This window comes from Leptonychotes weddellii, unplaced genomic scaffold (genome assembly GCF_054177405.1).
Source record: "Leptonychotes weddellii isolate Sample4059 unplaced genomic scaffold, ASM5417740v2 HiC_scaffold_8209, whole genome shotgun sequence".
Lineage (NCBI taxonomy): Eukaryota > Metazoa > Chordata > Mammalia > Carnivora > Phocidae > Leptonychotes > Leptonychotes weddellii.
Window position 1 is genome coordinate 1,155 of NW_028052779.1, and position 7,733 is coordinate 8,887.

Here is a 7,733-nt window from a genome sequence, read left to right on the forward strand (position 1 = left end):
AGCAAACAGTGGGATGCCATAAAATAAGCGGCAAGTGATGAGAATTAAATGTTTATTGCTTTTTAAATGTAACTTACGTAGTTGTATGTTTATATAAGCTGATTTTCAAGGATGACTTTAACAACTGGCTCACAACAGTCTTGGAAGTTTGACAGCCTGTTTTTGCTGGCCAGTACAACCTACCAGCACCCTTTCACCGGAGGGTTTTGACAGTGATAAACCCTTTGTTTCATCCCCTTTTCTCTAGGCAAACGAGGGAGCAGGAGACACCCCCTGACTTCTTTTATTTCTCTGACTATGAGAGGCACAACGCAGAGATCGCTGCCTTCCACCTGGACAGGTGAGCCCTCCTGTCTGCACCCTAGGTCTGAGTGCCGTATGGGTGAGCCCTCCCCCCAACACCCAGCCGAGGGGGTCCTGTCGTTAGCCCCATTGTACAGAAGAGGGGAAACTGAGGCATGGTGAGCCCACAGCCCATGCTGGTAACCATTCCTCTGCAGCACAGAGGTGATGTTCGCCCTGGCTATGCTATAACCCAGACAGACATGCCCTGCTGTGGGCCCCACACCTAGGACGGTGCCAGACAGGAGATCCTCCAGAGCAGCTAGTGACCAGGGTGGACGTGACCCATTGGGAATAACGGAAAAGAAGATAGGGAAGGAGTATGAGGGCTGGGAATTTTAATGCAGAGTGTTTCAGGATGTAAACTCTGGGGCCATGGTGAGACTAAGGGACACACGTCTCCACACCTGCTCCCCCATCACCCATCTTCTGGGACAGCTCTGCCAGGCAGAATGTGAATTCCTTTGTGGTCTCTGCACGGTCCCTTGCTGCTGGGGAGCTGGGCAGTTGGTAATGGGTGACCGTGTGGGTGAGCCTCTCAGCAGCCCCCCTGCTCACCCAGAGCTTTGTGCCCTCCAGGGGCAGTCACAGGCCTGGCTCTGGGGTCAGTTCCCAGAATCCAGGGGGTGGAGGACCCCGCCTCAGAACGCAGAGAGAGAGGTATTCATTCCATGCCAGCCTGGAGCGGGCCAGGGTACAGAAGTTAGACCCTTTCCCTGTCACTTTCCCGCCAGGATCCTGGACTTCCGCCGGGTCCCCCCCGTGGCCGGCAGGATGGTCAACATGACGAAGGAGATCCGGGATGTGACGAGGGACAAGAAGCTGTGGAGGACCTTCTTCATCTCCCCAGGTAACCTGCACCTGGGAGGCCCCCTCTCCAGGCTTCCCACACACAGTCACCACAAGCCTGCTTACCTTTCCAAAATAGAAGAAAGAAACTGGAAAGAATTCTTGTATAATCCAGCCCACTGCTTGACTACAGGCGGGGTGCCCACTCCACGTCGGGTGCATCTGCATCATAATTTTAAAAGGGTGCCAGAAATGGCCATGTTATCATCATTGACTCGATCCCCTGGTCTGGGCGTACAGGTTTTTTATCTACCATTTGTTTGTTTTAAAAGGCAAAATGAATTCGTTTTTGGAAACTCCCAGCCTCTCTGGAGAGTCTCCTCCAGGAGGTCCGGCTGGAGAAACCTCTGTTCCCTGAACTTTCCCAGATTAAGAAACACCCCAGCAAGACCCTCACGTAGTGACAGGGACCGGGCCGCCTCCCCTTCCTCAGCTCTGCAGCTGGAGTGCGAGTGGAGCAGTGGCCCCACCTGGTCCTCAGTGTTCGGCATGGGGGCCTGCATGTGCCCTGTGCTGTCGAGAGAGAGGTGCTAATGTTGATGAAAACCTTTAGGACTTCATATCCTTAATCTCAAGTGCAGACACAAACTGTAAGTCATACCGACCGTACCGCCTGCCCCAGGTGCTTTGAACTCTGGTGTTCAAGGCTCCATGATGGCCTGTCTGTCCGTCTGCCCGTCCCTGTGGTTACCTCCCTTGAGCCAGGCCCTACGCTGAGCTGCCAGCAGGCTTGCTCGGCCTGAGCGTGGGGAACACCTTCTCCCTCACAGGAATTTTGTCCCTTATATGCAGTTCTTGGGCGTGTCCCAGCGATGCCTCAGCAGTGGAGTGCAGGGATGAGCATGGACCCACCCCGGGTTAGAGACCCTCCCAGTGGTGAGGGCCTGTCCGCTGGAATGCGTGGCCACACCGTGTGCCCATCTCTGTTAGTTCATGAATGTAGAACCCACACAAGGCCCTTGCTTGACTGCATCTGGAGATCCCCTGGACCTGGCTTCTGCTGGTTGTTCAGGCTGCATGTTTTCTTAAAAGATTTCACAGATTTGTCAGAGTCAAGCCCCACGACTTAATGAAGCTTCATTTCTGTCATCCGAGGCTCAGCACATCCTATAGGGCTCCTCCTCTCAGAGCCCGTTAATCAAAGGAAAGTAGGACAGAAATCCCCCAAGAGGCAGGAGGGATGTGCCCCGACTCCCTGTGCCCGCAGCGTGTCCAGCCCATGACCAGAAACCAAAGGGGAGGGGTCTTTGAGGGCCTCTCGGTCAGCCTCTTCTAAGCTTGTCCGCAGCTGCAGGTTGCACACCCCCAGTGAAAGAGAGCTCATTGGCTCCTGTTTGCACAGCCTGAACTTCTGGAGAGGTCCTTCTTCTCCAAGGCTGGAAACCTGCCTCCCCAACCTTGGGTTCTTGAGCTCTCTGCCTGTATCCCCTGAGACATCGAGCTCCTCCTCCACCTCTGCCTGTCAGGGCCTCCGGGATCTCTTGTCCTCAGCCTGGGTGCCCCCAGGACCCACACCTCCAGCCTCCCCGGCCACCCCTCGGAGGCCAGGCTGGGCCACACCCACAGGGCACCCAGGCTGTGTGGCTGCTCCTTGTCAACTGGTTCTGCGGTTTTTATTGCAGCAGTTCAGTGTTCAAAAATTAAGATAAAATGTGCCTGTGCCCCCACACCCACCACCCAGTTTATCGGTTGCCAGTGTCCCTCCACGTTAGGTGGACGCTCTCCATTTCTGTCCTGGACTAGTTCTGAGGCTCACAGAACCCACGGAGACACTGGCGTAAGGTCGGCAGAGAGGGGCCAGACGGCTGTCGCTGCTGAGAGCACATCGTGCGTGTGGCCCCTCAGGCTGGATAATGCCCCCTCAGGCAGAAACGAGCCCGTTCCCGTGTGGGCAGCCCCCAGACCCTTGGCGGGCCAGCTCCTGCCAGTGGGGCCTGCAGGGAGGTCTCACACGGGGGGCGCCCGTCGCACGGCGGGAAGGCTCTGGGCAGTGCTACCAGAGCAAGGGGACACGAGCGTTACTGAGTGTCTGCTGTGCCAGGCACTGCTGTGTACCTGCGATGGGGGTCCTCGTTTGATTCTTAGGCAGGAGTGTGGGGGAGGATGGTTTCCTCACCCCCCTTTTTAAGTGATTCTATTGAGGTGTGATTGACATGCCGTAAATAGTATCCAAGTGCAAAGTCCCCCGAGTTTTTTTTTTTTTAAAGATTTTATTTATTTATTCATGACAAACAGAGAGAGAGAGGCAGAGGGAGAAGCAGGCTCCCAAGGAGCAGGGAGCCCAATGTGGGACTCGATCCCAGGACCCTGAGATCATGACCTGAGCCGAAGGCAGACGCTTAACCATCTGAGCCACCCAGGCGCCCCCCCGAGTTTTGATAAGCAGAGAAACCGTGGCCTGGTCCGTCCTCCCCGGTCCCCTCCTGCCCTGTCTCCCCCACGACGATGCAATCTGTTCTCTGTCTCTGAGGCTTACTTTGCTTTTTCTATAGTTTTGCACAAGTGGGGGTGGTACACGGTGTGTGCTTCTGTCTGTCTGTCTGTCTTCTGGCGCTCGACAGCACCGTCCTGAGATTCACCCGTGTGGTCGTGTGGTGTCCAGCGTGTTGCTGTTTAGATCAGAGTCCTGTTGCTCTGGATGGACACACTGCGGTTTGCTCATCCAGTCGTCTGTTGATGGGCCCCAGACAGAGGGGACTTGGCAACTTGCCCAAAATGAGGGGAAGGAGCTGGGGTTTGAAGTGTCAAGAAAAACAAACAGATCCAGAAGTTTCTCTATTTGGCTTTCCTGGTGCAGAGGGGCCTCCCCTCAGGAGCCCGCCCCTGGGTCTGGAGGTGCTCGCCGGGGCACACGGCAGCCTTGCTGGTGGCTCTCAGAGAAGGGGCCATGTAGCCACCAGCGTCCAGAACCCCATGACTGATGTCCCACAGGTGGTGGGCGAAGGCTCGTGGATTCCTTTTTTATAAACAAAAGACGGAGTCGGTTACTAGTCTAAGCAGGTTAAGACACGTGTCTGTCCCACTTTGGTGGTATAGCGTCCCTTCCGTGCATTGGAGTTTTCAGCCACCCTGGCGTGTTCCCGGGTGCCCTGTGGAGATCGCGGTGATGCCTGCATTTGGCGCCACGATTGCCAGAATCTTGTGCCGCACCACTCAGACGGCTGGACCCCCGTTCCCGGTGCCCGGCTCCTGATGGCCTTCTCAGCTGCACCTGCAACTCTGACACGCAGCCCCACTCTGTCAGCTGGATCTCTTCCCGAAAGCCCTTAGAGATGTGTGGTTTTCTCTAAAGCAACCGGGTGGCAGGAGCCCCCTGTGACCCCATTCTGGAAAACAAAGTCTGTTCAGACTCATTCGCAGCCTTTCTGCTTGGCCCGCACTTCTAGAACCAACCACTTGCAACGTTGCTGCAGATGCCGAGCTTTGCTCGAGAGCCAGGCGCACGGCGGACATCCCTTCCACCTCCAGAGGCCTGAGTGGTTCTGTCTGGGGTCAGTCATAAAAGGGGAAAGTCCCAGCAGCCGGTGGGGAGCTTGGCGCCAGCCAGGAGCTGGAGGGGCGTGTGTGCGGTGGAGACGGCCCTCCTGCCCAGACCAGCCCGGGGCCAGCACTGGTGGGAGGACTGGTGCCCTGGGAGGTGGGCCGAGCTCACACAGGCTGCGGTCTTTCTGTGTGGTAGGGGCAGGCCCCAGGCAATACAGAGACCGGGGTCAGGATGTGGACTCACTCTCAGGAGAGCAGCTAAGTGCCCCCCGCCACACAGCAGTGCGGAGGCAGGCTGGGCCCGAGCCCAACTGTACTGAGCCCCACTGAAGTCCTTGTACTGCTTCAGTAAATTTCTATGGGCACGTCTCATCTGTCCTGGAAGGCGCACACTTCCGTGGGTTTCCGCAAGGGGAGCCCACCTGCATAAACGCCTCCAGGACTAGACACAGAACCTGAGCAGCTCTGGGAACCCCCTCCTGCCCCCTCCCAGCCACTCAGCCCCCACCCACATCTTTAAAGTGGCTCTTTTCCTGCCACATGGGCCGGGGTGGCTGGGTGGGCCCAGACACTCTGCCCACACACTGCGGACACAGCGTCCAGTTTAAATGCACGTGGAGGGTTAGAGGGGGTCCCAGGCTGGGCCCGGGAGTCTTCGGGCCACTCCTGAGTGATGGTGGCTCCCCAGCATTCCAGCCCCACCTAACGGCCACCCACCCTTCAGAGCCATCCAGGTTGGACAAAGACCGCGAGCGTCCTGTTCTTTGGGACTCAGCCTCTTGCCAGGCAGATACCTGAAAGGCTCCTCACAGGTGGAGGGTCCTTGTGCAGAGTCACATGCTTGCCGGCTCCACAGAGACCGGGTCCTTCCTCAGCCCGTCTCCCCCCGAGGTCTCAGGTGTTGGAGGAGGTGGCCCCGGGGTGCGAGGGAAGGCAGGTTTTCCCCCACTGACTACCTCGATTGCCCTCACTGAGATGGAAAATGGCTGGCGCTCCTTCTTCCCCCTCGCCCACTCCTGCCCAAGCGCAGGGTTGAGCTAATGGTCACTCCTCTGCATTGGCCCCTGACTCGCTGCCAGACATCTGACTCGACCTGGTCACCTTGTTTAACACTCAGCCCATGAGCAGGTGCTGCTGGGGCCCTCATTCAGGTGGGGACACTGAGGCACGAGGAGGTGAAGCCCCGTACCAAGCTTGCACCCCTGGGAAGCTTTCTGGGCCCCACTCTGGCTATTCTTTTAGGAACCAGATTTGGATCTCCCATGAGGAAAACGCTGTGCACTCACAACATGCCCTTCTCTCTGAGCATGAATCCATCTCAAGCCAGCTTCGGCTCTGAGACTGCAAAGCCCGGGGCTCCAGCCAACAGGATCAGATAAAGATTTTCATCCTGAAAGTGGAGCTGCCACCTCGGTTGAGGCTATATTGTGCATCAGTGGGATGCTGACGAACTGGGTCAACACACAGGCGACATCACAGACAGATCTTTTCCCAGATTGTCCTCCAGCGCTGGCTCTGGGATCATGAGGTCCAGGGAGGGAGAGAGGCAGGTGATCCAAGCGGGGACTTGCTGTGCTCAGGCAGCACGGTGGGAGCCCCTGGGCCGCCTTCCCGTGTCCTCCAGATGATGGGAGCCCCTGGGCCGCCTTCCCGTGTCCTCCAGATGGTGGGAGCCCCTGGGCCGCCTTCCCGTGTCCTCCAGACGGTGGGAGCCCCTGGGCCGCCTTCCCGTGTCCTCCAGACGGTGGGAGCCCCTGGGCCGCCTTCCCGTGTCCTCCAGATGGCTGCTCACCAGACACGGAGACTGCGTGGTCAGGAGACCCCTCGTCTGGGAAACTGGCCATTTGCACAGTTGGGAAGGGGCCTGTGCCTGGTGCCTGCCGTTCTGACTGCCATAACCCTACATACGCAGACACACAAAGTAACTGAACACGAGAACATGAACTCCATCGGTAAATACACACACAAGTGCCATTGCATCCCGGACCAGCAAAGGAAAACTGGCTGGGCCTTCAGCAACAAATCAGCAAACTGGGCCGCAGGAGACGCATGCTTTATTAAATGACTCGTGTAGATTTGAGTCACATACCATAAAATTCACCATCTTTTTTTGGTAACAAAATGACCAAGGCATTTTATTCTTTTTCTTTAGTAATGTGCCTGTACATCATGGTTAAATTGAGTTAAATTTACCCTGCTTTATTTTCTATGAAACTCATCATTTTGAAGGGTGGAATTCTGTGGTTTCTAGTACATTCATGACATGCCACATCACCACCAATTCCAGAATGTTCTCCTCACCCATTAGCAGTCGCCCCAGCACCCCTGAACCATTTCACACACACAGAATGCAACAGCGTGTGGCTTCTCTCACTGAGCATCACGTTTTTATGGTTCGTCCACGATGTAGCATTCCTCCTGTGGGTGAACAGGGCGCCATTTTAGGGAGGGACACCCCTGGGGGGACACGAGGTTTGTATGCACTCTTCGGCCAGTGTGAACAGAGCGGCTGGGACCCTCTGTGTCCAGTGCCGAGTGGACGTGCGCTCGCTTCTCTTGAGTGTAGAATTGCTGCATCGTGTGGTCCTTCTACGCCAAACTTTTGGAGGAGCCACCAAACTGGCTTCCACAGCGGCTGCACTGGCTTGCATCCCACCAGCGCCGAATCAGCTCCCATGTCTCCACACCCTCAGCAATACCCCTTAGTGTCTGTTCTCGTGACTGAAACCAGCCTGGTGGGCAAGAAACGGTGTCTCACTGTGGTTTCGGCTTGCACTCCCCTAATGACCAAGGTGTGGAGCATCTTTCTCATGTCCTTTTTGGCCATTTCTGTATTTTCTTTGGGGAAATATCTGTTGAACTCCTTGGCTCATTTATGAGTTGGGCTATTTATCTTTTTATTATTGGGTTGTACGAGTTCTTCGTATGTGCTACATGCTAGATCCTTGTCAGAGGTATGATTTGCAAGCATCCTCTCCCACTGTGGAGTGCTACACTTTCTTCATGGTGAGAATGCCCTTTTTAAGCCACTGAGCATTGGCTCTAGAATTTCAATAGAT

General features: G+C 56.0%; 1 long non-coding RNA gene across 2 annotated transcripts; it reads left to right on the forward strand.

Moving 5' to 3' along the window:
* The first annotated feature begins 215 nt into the window (after positions 1-215).
* On the forward strand, positions 216-7,727 carry LOC145719910 (uncharacterized). 2 transcript variants are annotated; one of them, XR_014142676.1, is made up of 3 exons: positions 216-340; positions 1,077-1,192; positions 4,228-7,727. It is a non-coding gene; the product is annotated as an uncharacterized LOC145719910 (long non-coding RNA). The 2 variants fall into 2 exon arrangements; XR_014142677.1 differs by having other exon boundaries at positions 5,917-7,727.
* Positions 7,728-7,733: the final 6 nt, after the last annotated feature.